The sequence below is a fragment of the Aquarana catesbeiana genome, linkage group LG02, assembly GCF_042186555.1.
Source record: "Aquarana catesbeiana isolate 2022-GZ linkage group LG02, ASM4218655v1, whole genome shotgun sequence".
Lineage (NCBI taxonomy): Eukaryota > Metazoa > Chordata > Amphibia > Anura > Ranidae > Aquarana > Aquarana catesbeiana.
The window spans coordinates 242,650,927-242,665,896 of NC_133325.1; the positions used below are offsets into that span (position 1 = coordinate 242,650,927).

Here is a 14,970-nt window from a genome sequence, read left to right on the forward strand (position 1 = left end):
AGCTCTGCTGACCCAAGGATATATTATGAGATACCATCAAGAGCCTTTTTGGTAATTAGGCTGTCTTATCTAAAGCATAGGGTTAAACATTTTTACGAATAATATCATTCTCCAGCTTTACAGCTTGTAACATGATAAGCAGCATTCTTCAGGTAGTTCAGTATCTACCCTCAAGCAATGCTCATAGGAACTAAAAGTTTTTTACCTACAGATGTGCTGTTGTGTGTGTGTGTGTGTGTATATATATACATATATATATATATATTATACAGTAGATGTAAATGCACAGCCTGCTATATAAATACCAGTAGTGACTGTTGTTGACTAGTAAGCACTGAATCGCCAGTTATGTAAAAAATGCAAAAGTGCTTTGACACACACAAGCCCTTAATGCATTGAAAGAATTTGCAGGTGACACCCTTTTCCACACCCCTGCCTCCTACAGGAGTGACTCACATTCTGTAAAGGAGAAGACTTGCGGAGGTTTTTTCCTTCGCTCACAGAAGCCTGGCTATACCTGCATAGCAGGTGACTTACTTTGTCTGCCTGATAAGACCATTGTTCTTGCTGCAGAGTGCCCTGTCTTTGTAAGGTAGGTTGATACTGACATTATCTTGCACTTTTTATGCCTGTCTGTGTAATGATAATTAAGAGCAGGCAGATGTCTCATTGAGAACAAAGGGTGGTGATACAACTGCCTGTCCTTGAATGCCTCAAGCAGTGCCAGGACCCATTTCAATCTTCCAACTGATGAATGAGGGGAATATATGTGGATTAAAATCTTTCTTCCCTTGTTCCATTAGACAAAAACAGTATATAATGGTTGCTATGGCCTTCTTCACTTGACACAATATTGCCCTTTTGGGCTGCTTGCTAAATCCTCTACATTTGTATTTTTTTTCCTAAATTTAAATGCTTTGTATTATATTTGCATGTGTATGGAGTGCTTGTCTGTTCATTTGTGAATATAGATTTTTACAAATTGCAACAGCTCCATCACAATTTAACATGGACAGTATGTCTTTATCTTTTCTTGTCTGTGCAAACTAAACTTATTCTACTCAATTGAAAAAACAACGTCATTTTGCTACCAAATGTCTGTTTTATGTGCCTTAATTGCAGGTGTTCATTAAAAGTTTAGTATAGTTATTTAGGTATGGACTTTGTGTCAGACATACCTACCAACATGAATATGTATTCTTTATAAGGAGATAATTAGTATTATGGTATTTAAACAGCAATATTAAAGGGCTAGTAAAATTAAAACACAAGTTACCTTTATATAAAAGAACTTATGTCATTCACAGATATACTATGCCTGCAATAGTCCCTATATTTGTACAAAATTTAAGACATTAGGAACTGCATTTGCTATAAAACAGAATATGCTGTACATTGATATCACCCATTCTTCTCCTTATGTACTGGTGATGTAGCCAGAGTCCCACAGATGCCTTCTGGGAAGGCTACGCCACCAGTGCCTTCCAGGGAGTTTTTCTTCCTAAACTAGGGGATTTGGTGAGATCCCAGAGAAAAAAAAGTCTTTTTCTTCAACAGGTGAGTCTAAAGTTTAATGGCTCATGTGTGAGATGAGGTGGGTCAACAGAGAACAAGTAAGAAGGATCTGAGATGCAAGATGACAGCATGGGTTTGGCAGAGGAGGAGAAAAGGCACATTAGCATGCAGCAATTTGGACACTATATCAGCAGGAATTTTTGATTCCTTCTCCCCACTTTCTATTTATTTACCCCTGTGTTGTCACTTTTTGTATGTTTTTGTTGATTGTGTTACACATTTGTCACCGTGTGACTGGTAGGGTGTGGGTCCTCGGGCCTACCCTGAAAGTCTTGGGAGGGGATAGACATGGCCTTCTGGCTTGGTTCGGCCTCTCTCATGGGATCTCCCTTCGGGGGAGCCCCGCCAAGTACTTGGGTGGGTCTGTTTCGGCAGACCCTCCAGAGAACGGGGTCCGTCTGGTTTCAGCCAGAAGGGCCATAGTGAGTACCTCAGTCCCCATCTGGAGCGCCCCGGGGGATCAGGGTAAGGTCCTTCCTAGGGAGGATCGTGTAACACACATTGCATGTTTTGTGTCACTCTTTATGTGTGTGCACTTTTTTGGGCACCGGGTGGAGTTGACCACTAACCTTTCAAAAAAAAAAGTTCCTAAGGAGAACAGGAAATGGAATTACATTAACGGTACCAGCAAATGTATTTATTAAACAAATGCCAGTTCACTGTAAATTTGCACAAAACTGCATGCATTTTATCCTATAGAGGTACTTTCAGAAGAGTTTACTAACAGTTTAAAATGACCCCATGGTCACTTAGCAGTAACTAGGCTACTAGGGGTGCCTGCATGTATACTTACATACATTGTATAGTTCTCCACCTGCCCCGGAGATCTGATATGAAAATAACATTTTCGGGAACTAAATTTGCACTTGGCTCTTCCAGACTCCTATAGTGATTCATAGTGTCACCCATCATGCTTATGGTCTAATAAGAGATACAGATGGTGGAAAGGGGTGGACCTAAGTATGACTTCAATTCCTGTTTGCATTTTACATTACAAGAGATGTGTGCACACTTTCACATGCATATAGGTTCCCACTCACCATCACTGAGATTTTTTTGCACTTCAAAGGATTTGCATATTATTAAAAGCTGTATTAAGTTGCAGTGCAATGGGTAGCCCATCTTTGTACTGCATAGCAATGCAAGTTGCAATAAGTAAACCCATTGTGTACTTCTTTACCAGCATTTTGACTCAATTAATGGAAATAGAGTTTAAGAATAAATATGGAGCTAGAATGAGATAACATACCAGAAGAAGCCCTGTATCTGGTGTTATAGCACCTTTATCCCTTTTTCCTCTTTCACAAGTGACAGCATTAGTGACAGTTCTTTTGGGAATTTACTTAAGTTCTTCCTAAATGACGCATGACAGTTCAGTGATCCCATCTGTGGACTCAGGCAGCCTATAAAAAGACAAGCTTACCCAACCTCACCTGGAAGAACTAGTTCTGTAAGTTTTTATTGTCATGCATAGCCAAAGACTGCATTTCAAACATATCTGTACTCTGTCTCCCTTAAGATTTTTCATTGTCTTGTCATTTTTGTCAAACTAAGGGGAGTAGTAATGACTTCTTGGACTAAAGAGAAGCAGCAGTAGACATATAATTATTGTCCATTTTATGACACTGCAAGATTTAGTTATGGTCATTTGTTCTGGTTACTATGTATAGGAAAAGAGGAGACATTTGGGCTGATTCACTGAAGGCTTTGAGAATGTTCACTAAAAATAAATATTGTGAATATTTACCTCAATGATCTAATTGTGCGAAAAGCATCTGCACATGGTTGGTTGTTCAAAGTGACCAGCAATTTGCTTTTCATGTAATGGGATAATGGAAGTGAATATTCACACAATATTTTGAGTAAAGATTCTCTCCTCCTTAAGTAAGCCCCTACGGCTTATTTAACCGCTTCCCTACCCGGCCATAGACATATGACGTCCACAGATGGGATGTCCCATCCTGGGTGGACGCCATATGGCGGCCTCGGGTTCCCGGCCGCGTTGCTCGCAGTGTTGCCAACCGTCAGTATTTTTACTGGCAGCCAGTAAAAAACAGGCAATTTTCTCCTGCCAGTAAATGCCAGTAAAAATAAAAGGTTGCCAGTAAAAAATATGGCTGTGACGCTCGGCCCGGAGCCAGCCGAGGCCATACAAGTGCCTGCTACAGTGCGACTCTGGTGCAGGCGGTGCCTGAGCATGTCCTGTGATGTCATGGTGCAAGGGAGCCAAGCAGAGCGGGCAAAGCCTTGTGTGTGGGTCTGCGGGATAGGAGCAAGGCAGGCCAGGAGCGGGACCATCAGTGCTGTTTGGACTGGAGGGACCACCTGGCTTGGAGCGAGACTGTGACTCTAGAGGGGATGTGTCGTGTCGGTAATCTGTACTGCTGCACACTGCTGTCAGTATCACTTTGAGAGTCAATTTCTTGTGTGTGCCTCCCATTCTAATTTCTTGCCCTCCTGAGTCCTGTCCCTGAGCTACTTACTTACTATATCAAAAATAAAATAAGAAATATGTTTTTTTGCCTTATTATCTACCTTAAATCACATTGCTAATTACATTTTGTACTTGTTTGTAGCCTAAATAGTGAACTTTTGTACTTAAAACTGTAATTTTGTAACTTTTGGAAATGCCAGTAAAAACTTGGCCGTGCCAGTAAATTTTGGGTGTTGTGTCAGTAAATTTCAATCTGTTAGGTTGGCAACACTGGTTGCTCGGGACCCGGTGCGTGTGCCCGGCGGCCGCGATGTCCGCCGGGCACCCGCGATTGCCCGTTAACCGGGCCGGACCGTGGATCTCTGTATGTAAACACACAGATCCACGTCCTGTCAGCTCTGAGGAGAGCGATTTGTGTTCCCAGAACGGAGGAACACTGATCGGTCTCCTCCCCTTGTGCGTCCCCTCCCCCTACAATTAGAATCATTCCCTAGGAAACACATTTAACCCCTCCCCGCCCCCTAGTGGTTAACCCCTTCACTGCCTGTCACATTTACACAGTAATCAATGCAATTTTATAGCATTGATCGCTGTATAAATGTGAATGGTCCCAAAAATGTGTCAAAAGTGTCCGATGTGTCCGCTATAATGTCGCAGTCACGAAAAAAAATTGTGATCGCCGCTATTACTAGTAAAAAAAAAAAAAAAAATAATTTTTTTAAAAAAATGCAATAAATCTATCCCGTATTTTATAGACGCTATAACTTTTGCGCAAACCAATCAATATACGCTTATTGCGTTTTTTTTTACCAAAAATATGTAGAAGAATACGTATCGGCCGAAACTGAGGAAAAAATTTATTTATTTTTTTTAACCACTTGAGCCCCGGACCATTATGCTGCCTAAGGACCAGAGGTCTTTTTCCAATTTGGCACTGCGTCGCTTTAACTGCTAATTGCGCGGTCATGCAATGCTGTACCCAAACGAAATTTGCGTCCTTTTCTTCCCACAAATAGAGCTTTCTTTTGATGGTATTTGATCACCTCTGCAGTTTTTATTTTTTGCGCTATAAACGGAAAAATACCGAAAATTTTGAAAAAAAATGATATTTTCTACTTTTTGTTATAAAAAAAATCCAATAAACTAAATTTTAGTCATACATTTAGGCCAAAATGTATTCGGCCACATGTCTTTGGTAAAAAAAATGTCAGTAAGCATATATTTATTGGTTTGCGCAAAAGTTATAGCGTCTACGAACTAGGGTACATTTTCTGTAATTTACACAGCTTTTAGTTTATGACTGCCTATGTCATTTCTTGAGGTGCTAAAATGGCAGGGCAGTACAAAACCCCCCCAAATGACCCCATTTTGGAAAGTAGACACCCCAAGGAAATTGCTGAGAGGCATGTTGAACCCATTGAATATTTATTTTTTTTGTCCCAAGTGATTGAATAATGACAAAAAAAAAAAAATATTTACAAAAAGTTGTCACTAAATGATATATTGCTCACACAGGCCATGGGCCTATGTGGAATTGCACCCCAAAATACATTCAGCTGCTTCTCCTGAGTATGGGGATACCACATGTGTGGGACTTTTTGGGAGCCTAGCCACGTACGGGGCCCCGAAAACCAAGCACCGCCTTCAGGATTTCTAAGGGTGTAAATTTTTGATTTCACTCTTCACTGCCTATCACAGTTTCGGAGGCCATGGAATGCCCAGGTGGCACAAAACCCCCCCAAATGACCCCATTTTGGAAAGTAGACACCCCAAGCTATTTGCTGAGAGGCATATTGAGTCCATGGAATGTTTTATATTTTGACACAAGTTGCGGGAAAGTGACACTTTTTTTTTTTTTTTGCACAAAGTTGTCACTAAATGATATATTGCTCACACAGGCCATGGGCATATGTGGAATTACACCCCAAAATACATTTAGCTGCTTCTCCTGAGTATGGGGATACCACATGTGTGGGACTTTTTGGGAGCCTAGCCGCGTACGGGGCCCTGAAATCCAATCACCGCCTTCAGGATTTCTAAGGGTGAAAATTTTTGAGGCCATGGAATGCCCAGGTGGCACAAAACCCCCCCAAATGACCCCATTTTGGAAAGTAGACACCCCAAGCTATTTGCTGAGAGGCATGGTGAGTATTTTGCAGCTCTCATTTGTTTTTGAAAATGAAGAAAGGCAAGAAAAAACTTTTTTTTTTTCTTTTTTCAATTTTCAAAACTTTGTGACAAAAAGTGAGGTCTGCAAAATACTCACTATACCTCTCAGCAAATAGCTTTGGGTGTCTACTTTCCAAAATGGGGTCATTTGGGGGGGTTTTGTGCCACCTGGGCTTTCCATGGCCTCCGAAACTGTGATAGGCAGTGAAGAGTGAAATCAAAAATTCACGCCCTTAGAAAGCCTGAAGGCGGTGCTTGGTTTTCGGGGTCCCGTACGCGGCTAGGCTCCCAAAAAGTCTCACACATGTGGTATCCCCGTACTCAGAAGAAGCAGCAGAATGTATTTTGGGGTGTAATTTCACATATTCCCATGGCATGTTTGAGCAATATATCATTTAGTGATAACTTTGTGCAAAAAAAAAATAAAAATTTGTCTCTTTCCCGCAACTTGTGTCACAATATAAAATATTCAATGGACTCGACATGCCTCTCAGCAAATAGCTTGGGGTGTCTACTTTCCAAAATGGGGTCATTTGGGGGGGGTTTCGAACTGTCCTGGCATTTTATGCACAACATTTAGAAGCTTATGTCACACATCACCAACTCTTCTAACCACTTGAAGACAAAGCCCTTTCTGACACTCATTGTTTACATGAAAAAGTTATTTTTTTTTCCAAAAAAATTACTTTGAACCCCCAAACATTATATATTTTTTTAAAGCAAATGCCCTACAGATTAAAATGGTGGGTGTTTAATTTTTTTTTTTCACACAGTATTTGCGCAGCGATTTTTCAAACGCATTTTTTGGGGAAAAAACACACTTTTTTAAATTTTAATGCACTAAAACACACTATATTGCCCAAATGTTTGATTAAATAAAAAAGATGATCTTAGGCCGAGTACATGGATACCAAACATGACATGCTTTAAAATTGCGCACAAACGTGCAGTGGCAACAAAATAAATACATTTTAAAAAGCCTTTAAAAGCCTTTACAGGTTACCACTTTAGATTTACAGAGGAGGTCTACTGCAAAAATTACTGCCCTCGATCTGACCTTCGCGGCGATACCTCACATGCATGGTGCAATTGCTGTTTACGTTTGACGACAGTCCGCCGCTTGCGTTCGCCTTAGAGCGAGAGCAGGGGGCGACAGGGGTGCTTTTTTTTTTTTTTTTTTTTCTTTATTATTTTTTTGCTTTTTTATCTTATTTTTAAACTGTTCCTTTCATTTTTTTTTTTTTTTTAATCATTTTTATTGTTATCTCGGGGAATGTAAATATCCCCTATGATAGCAATAGGTAGTGACAGGTACTCTTTTTTGAAAAAATTGGGGTCTATTAGACCCTAGATCTCTCCTCTGCCCTCAAAGCATCTGATGACACCAAGATCGGTGTGATAAAATGCTTCCCCAATTTCCCAATGGCGCTATTTACATCCGGCGAAATCTAAGTCATAAAATGCTCGTAGCTTCCGGTTTCTTAGGCCATAGAGATTTTTGGAGCCACTCTGGTCTCTGATCAGCTCTATGGTCAGCTGGCTGAATCACCGGCTGCATTCTCAGGTTCCCTGTTGAGACAGGAGAGCCAGAGAAAAACAAGGAAGGCGGTGGGGGGGGGGGCATTCCCTCCCACGGCTTGTAAAAGCAGTCTAGAGGCTAATTAGCCACTAGGATTGCTTTTACATGAAAGCCGACCGCTGGCTGAAAAGAATGATACCAAGATGATACCTAAACCTGCAGGCATCATTCTGGTATAACCATTCAAAGTCGTGAATGGCGTACCTGAAGACAAAAAAATGGTTAACAATAAAGCACAGTAAACGGTAAAGTATAAAAAATTGCATACCTGAAAAGGAAACATGATAAAACATAATAACAATAAAACATTGCAGAATAGAATACAGTAAAAAAGAGCAGAACAAGAGAGAGAGAATAGAGAGAGAACAATAAAACGACAACTATTTTTTTTTATTTTATATTTATTTATTTTTTTTTACACTTTTTTTGTAACTAACTTTTATAACGGTAACCGGTTCCAGGTTCGGGTCTCTCAAAATGCGATGGCATCTTGGGAGACCCTGTGAAAGTGTGCCTAGTCTGTGCAATGCTGTACCCTACGCTAATACTCAACTAATGAATGGTAGCGTTCAAAACATTCACCAATGCAAAGACCAGGATTGTCAGGACAGGAGGGACAATAATAGAGGGTGTCACGCCTATATCCGCGCTTGCTGCAGACACAACATCTTTTTTGGGGGGGTTCGTTGGGTAGGGGTACTCGGGAGGACATAAAGAAAATGCCTCTCATGCAGCCGACTGCATTTGGTTGGGGATGTGAATGGGGGAAGTACGGGCGCTGCAGAAGTGGTGGGTTCCCAATTAGGATTGGCTAATGCAGCAGGAAGGGCATTATGGGCACGACGGGCCTGTGTTTGTCTTCTTGGTGGCAGCGCGACACTACTTGTGCTTGTCACCTCACCAGCTTGAACTGCACTTATGGGACTCGCCACGTCACCAAGTGTTACTGCAGTGCTGGTTTGACTACGACCGGGGTGTACTAGGCCGCTGGCGCTTGCCAGTTCAATAAAAAGCTACAAAAAAAACTGTAAACGATCGCAGGGATCAGGCCTGACTCTGCGAACGCTGCAGTTATGCGTTAAGTGTTTTGTAAGTGACAGTGATCGATCGATACTGCACTTGGGTGGGCTGGGCCAGGCGGAGGGGCAAAATGCAGGTGCTAGCAGGTATCTGGGCTGATCCCGCTAACACTGCGTTTTTGGGAACCCTAAACTGCTGGGGACGCCAGTATAGATCTGATCGGATCAGATATTGATCCGATCAGATACTATACCACTAAGGGAGGCGTATGCTGCGTGCGTGGGTGTTAGCGGTACTGGCGCTAATCTGACGCTGCTTGGGGCTGGTGCTTGCCAGTTCACCAAAATACTACCAAAAAAACTGTTAGCGATCGCAGGGATCAGGCCTGACTCTGCGAACGCTGCAGTTATGCATTTAGTGTTTTGTAAGTGACAGTGATCGATCGATACTGCACTTGGGTGGGCTGGGCCGGGCCGGGCCGGGCGGAGGGGCAAAACGCAGGTGCTAGCAGGTATCTGGGCTGATCCCGCTAACACTGCGTTTTTGGGAACCCTAAACTGCTGGGGACGCTAGTATAGATCTGATTGGACCAGATATTGATCCGTTCAGATACTATACCACTAAGGGAGGTGTACGGTGCGTGCGTGGGTGTTAGCGCTACTGGCGCTAACCTGACGCTGCCTGGGGCTGGTGCTTGCCAGTTCACCAAAATGCTACCAAAAAAACTGTTAGCGATCGCAGGGATCAGGCCTGACTCTGCGAACGCTGCAGTTATGCGTTTAGTGTTTTGTAAGTGACAGTGATCGATCGATACAGCACTTGGGCTGGGCCGGGCGGAGGGGCAAAACGCAGGTGCTAGCAGGTATCTGGGCTGATCCCGCTAACACTGCGTGTTTGGGAACCCTAAACTGCTGGGGACGCTAGTATAGATCTGATCGGATCAGATATTGATCCGATCAGATACTATACCACTAAGGGAGGCGTATGCTGCGTGCGTGGGTGTTAGCGGTACTGGCGCTAATCTGACGCTGCCTGGGGCGACGCATATCACCGCCGGGCGATCAGGGGGCTAAACCTTTATTCGGTAATAAACGGCGGGTGCCCTGACACTATAAAAAATAAACAAACTAACCAGCGTCACCCGTAACAGTTATACGGTGATCAGTGGTGAAAGGGTTAACTAGGGGGCCATCAAGGGGTTAAAACATTTATTAGATAGTATATGGGGGTCCCTGTCGCTATAAAACGCTGACGGCGAACCTAAATATTTAGGTCCCTAACTAGCGTCACCAGCGACACTAATACAGCGATCAGAAAAATAATCGCTTAGCGACACTGGTGACAGGGGGTGATCAAGGGGTTAAAACTTTATTAGGGGGGGTTAGGGGGGTATCCTAGACCTACAGGGGGGTAATACTAACTGTCCCAACACTGTAACTGTCACAAACTGACACCAATGCAGTAATCAGAAAAAAAAAAACAAAAAAACAAAAAAACTGCTGGTGTCAGTTTGTGACGGGGGGGGGTGATTGGGGGGTGATCGGGGGGGGGATCGGGGTGTTTTGTGTGCCTGGCATGTTCTACTGTGTGTGTAGTGTTGGTGCACTCACATACCTGTCTTCTCTCCTCGGGCCGGAACGGAAATTACCGAGCCGAGGAGAGATGACATCATTTCCTTTGCTGCTGTTTAGCATACAGCAGCAAAGGAATGATGTGATTGGCCAGCGGCGATCGCGAGGGGGGGGCCACGAACGGATGGCCTCCCCCTCATCTCCGATCGCCGTGGGACAGAAGACGACCGCCTCGGGCACCGGGGGGGGTCCGATCGGACCCCCCACCCGCGGAAGGCAAATCACGTATATGTACGTGATTTTGCCTGTCCGTGCCACCTTGCCGACGTAAATCGGCGTGAGGCGGTCGTCAAGTGGTTACATTTGGATATTTATTATAGCAAAAAGTAAAAAATATTGTGTTTTTTTCAAAATTGTTGCTCTTCTTTTATTTATAGCGCAAAAAATAAAAACCGCAGAGGTGATCAAATACCACCAAAAGAAAGCTCTATTTGTGGGGGAAAAAAGGACGTCAATTTTGTTTAGGTACAACGTCGCACAACCGCGCAATTGTCGTTTAAAATGCGACAGCGCTGAAAACTAAAAATTGGTCTGGGAAGGAAGGGGGTGAAAATGCCCAGTATTGAACCGGTTAATAACAGTGCAAAAGGTAGCAAACCAATCTCCTGGCTGCTGTGAGCTCTTGTGGACCTGGGTAAGCTTCAGTTAATTACTAAATTGGGAAAACCACTGTAGCCATACCCAGGGCTGCCATCAGGGGTGATCAGCCGATACAACATACAACTGAGGCCCAGTGGCCCGAGGGGCCTACCCGGGCCAGAAGAAGGCAGGACGGGTGAAGGGGAGCCGTGTTGTGCACTATAGAAACGATCTTGCAGCTTCTGCTGCTCTGTGTCATTGAGCTCAGACATCAAGCTCTTTACTGCCACCTCTGGCTACTATGTGCATGTGCACCACTCATGTGAGCTGCTTGTACTGTGCTCCTCTGTGTTAGCAACATGTGAGCTTTGTGAAAACGAGCTGGGACTAAGTAGGAAGGCCTTCTTTACAAGTAGGGGCTGTGAAGTAAAGGGAGGGGGCTGTTTGTGTACAGGGAGGGGCCAGAGGCTTGTGTATTTACAGATTTGTGTATGTATGGGGCTGACATATATATACGGGGGGGGGGGCTGACATAAATACAGGTGTGAAGGGGGCTAACATATATACAGGCGTGTGTGTGTGGAAGGCTGACATATATACAGGTGTGGGGGGGTGGGGCTGACATATATACAGGTGGGAGGGGGGCTGGCATATATACAGGTTGGGGGCTGACATATATACAGGTGTGTGTGGGGGGGGTGGGAGTGACATATATACAGGTGTGAGGGGGGCTGGTTTACATACAGGTGTGGGGGGGGCTGACATATATACATGTGTGTGGGGTGGAGCTGACATATATTCAGGTGTGAGGGGGGCTAGTATACATACAGGTGTGGGGCTGACATATATAGAGGTGTGTGTGTGCGGGGGGGTGGGAGTGACATATATACAGGTGTGAGGGGGGCTGGCATATATACATGTGTGGGGGGGCTGGTAAACATACAGGTATGGGGGGGCAGACATATATACAGGTGGGTGTGTGTAGGGGGCTGACATATATACAGGGGTGGGGGGTGGGGCTGACATACATACAGGTGGGAGCGGAGCTGGTATATATACAGGTGGGGGGCTGACATATATACAGGTGTTAGGGGGGCTGAAATGTATATACAGGTGTGGGGGGCTGGCATATATACAGGTATGGGGGGGCTGACATATATACAGGAATAAGGTGGACTGACATATATACAGATGTGGGGGGATGGAATATATACAGGTGCGGGGGGGCTGGCATATATACAGGATTAAGGGGGGGGTGAGTGCGTACAGGTACGGTGGCCGGTGTGTGGATTTGGTGCGATGGCCTGTGGGCAAGCCCTGGGGAATGTTGGAGGTAAGGCTCAGGGGAGTTTAGTGCTGCATAACGATTTTGGTAGTAAAATAGTACTTTTTGAATGGAGATCTGCACATCAGACCAAAAAGAGAGACAACTGGGGCTGCACAAGGGATAGAAGCATGTGGTCTCAAAAGAGGGTCAGTCCCTCCAAATGAGCGGCAATTGTGAGCTAGGCTGTAGTTTTTTTTATAACTAGCAGCTTTTTCCTTATTTCGTTATATACACTCACTGGCCACTTTATTAGGTACACTATGCTAGTACCGGGTTGGACCCCCTTTTGCCTTCAGAACTGCCTTAATTCTTCATTGCGTAGATTTAGCAAGGTTCTGGAAACATTCCTCAGAAATTAAGGTCCATTATGACATGATAGCATCATGCAGTTGCTGCAGATTTGTCGACTGCACATCCATGATGCGAATCTCCTGTTCCACCACATCCCAAAGGTGCTATATGGGATTGAGATCTGGTAACTGTGGAGGCCATTAGAGTACAGTGATCTCATTGTCATGTTCAAGAAACCAGTTTGAGATGATTTGAGCTTTGGGACATGGTCCATTATCCTGCTGAAAGTGACATCAGAAGATTGGTACACTGCAGTTATAAAGGGATGGACATGGTCAGCAACAATACTCAGGTAGGTTGTGGCATTTAAACGATGCTCAATTGGTACTAAGGGACCAAAAGTGTGTCAAGAAAATATCCCCCACACCATTACACCACCAGCCTGAACCATTGATACAAGGCAGGATGGATTCATGTTTATGCCAAATTCTGACCCTACCATCTGAATGTTGCAGCTGAAATCGAGACTCATTAGACCAGGCAATGTTTTTCCAATATTCTATTGTCCAATTTTGTTGAGCCTGTGCGAATTGTAGCTTCAGTTTCCTGTTCTTAGCTGACAGGAGTGGCACCTGGTGTGGTCTTCTGCTGCTGTAGCCCATCTGCTGTAAGGTTCAATGTGTTGTGCATTCAGAGATGGTATTCTGCATACCTTGGTTGTAATGAGTGGTTATTTGAGTTACTGACTATAATCTTGAACCAGTATGCCCATTCTCCTCTGACCTCTGACATCAACAAGGCTTTTTCATTCACACAATTGCTGCTCACTGGATATTTTCTCTTTTTCGGACCATTCTCTGTAAACCCTAGAGATGGCTGTGCGTGAAAATCCCAGTAGATCAGCAGTTTTTGAAATACTCAGACCAGCCCGTCTGGTACCAACAACCATGCCACGTTCAAAGTCACTTAAATCCCCTTTCTTCATTATTCTGATGCTCGGTTTAAACTTCAGCAAGTTGTCTTCACCATGTCTAGATGCCTAAATGCATTGAGTTGCTGCTATGTGATTGGCTGATAAGCAGATTGTGTTACCAAGCAATTGAACAAGTGTACCCAATAAAGCAGCTGGTGAGTGTACACAACTGTGCAAAAGTTTTAAGCAGATCTGAAAAAAATCTGTAAATTAAGAATGCTTTCAGAAATATAAGTGTTAATGGTTTATTTTTATCAATTAACAAAATGGAAAGTAAATGAACAGAATAGAAATCCAAATCAAATCAATATTTGGTGTGCACACCCTTTGCCTTCAAAACAGCATCAATTCTTGATTTCCTCTAGGACTCCTTGTTCTTCTTTACACTGAATATAGTATTTTTTGGCATTGGCTGTATGATTAGGATCATTGTTCTGCTGCAGAATAAATTTGGGGCCAACCGCACACCTCCCTGATGATATGACATGATGGATAAGTATCTGCCTGTATTTCTCAGCACTGAGGACACCATTGATCCTGACCAAATCTCCAACTCCATTTGCAGACCCCAAACATAGAGCTAATGTCAGTTAGAACTATTTTCAGTGTAAAGAAGAACAAAGATTCCTGATAGGTGATGGTTTGGCCTCCACAGAGCCCTGATCTCAACATTGAATCTGTCTGGGATGATATGAAGACGCGTAAGGATTTCAGGCAGCTACATCCACAAAAGATCTGTGGTTAGTTCTCCAAGATGTTTGGAACAACCTACCTGCTGATTTCCTTCAAAAACTGTGCAAGTGTACCTAGAAGAATTGAAGAATTGATGCTGTTTTGGAGGCAAAGGGTGGTCACACCAAATATTGATTTGATTTGAGTTCTCTTCTGTTCATTTACTTACCATTTTGTTATGTGATAAAAAATAAACTATTAACATTTCTATTTCTGAAAGCATTCTTGATTTATGGCATTTTTTCAAATCTGCCTAAAACTTTTGCACAGTACTGTACCTCTCTACATACTCTGCATTGTATTGAAGAATATATGGAACAAAGCAGAACAATCTATGAAGCAAAGAATCTTTCAATCTAACATCTCTTTTGGTGGCATAGTAACAAACATTACCGCAAATCTGGGTACCAAGGGGAAACTCACTCCGATTAATGGTACAAACTTAATGCAGATATTATTCTTGGTGGAAACTGAACCACAGACATAAATACAGCAAACATACAGAATTCAGTACTAACCATCATACTGTCCCAACTGGCTTCTGATAGTTTGCTGGGTCAATATCATCATCAGTATATGAAAATGTATTGTTGGTCTTGTTGAATGGCAAATCAGCTTTTGGTAACCCTTTTTTGGCAATTTTTTTTAACGCTAATCTTT

At 43.3% G+C, this 14,970-nt stretch overlaps 1 protein-coding gene across 50 annotated transcripts in view; it reads left to right on the forward strand.

Moving 5' to 3' along the window:
- Positions 1-414: 414 nt before the first annotated feature.
- The window catches only part of SCEL (sciellin), a 120,089-nt gene continuing 105,533 nt past the window's right edge, over positions 415-14,970 (forward strand). For 32 of the 50 annotated variants that reach the window (XM_073614295.1, XM_073614307.1, XM_073614308.1 and 29 more), the window contains exon 1: positions 416-592. The gene's annotated coding sequence lies outside the window, so the exon portion shown is untranslated. Of the gene's footprint in view, positions 593-14,970 lie in introns of all 50 variants that reach the window. The other 18 variants (XM_073614296.1, XM_073614299.1, XM_073614312.1 and 15 more) reach the window with 2 other exon arrangements.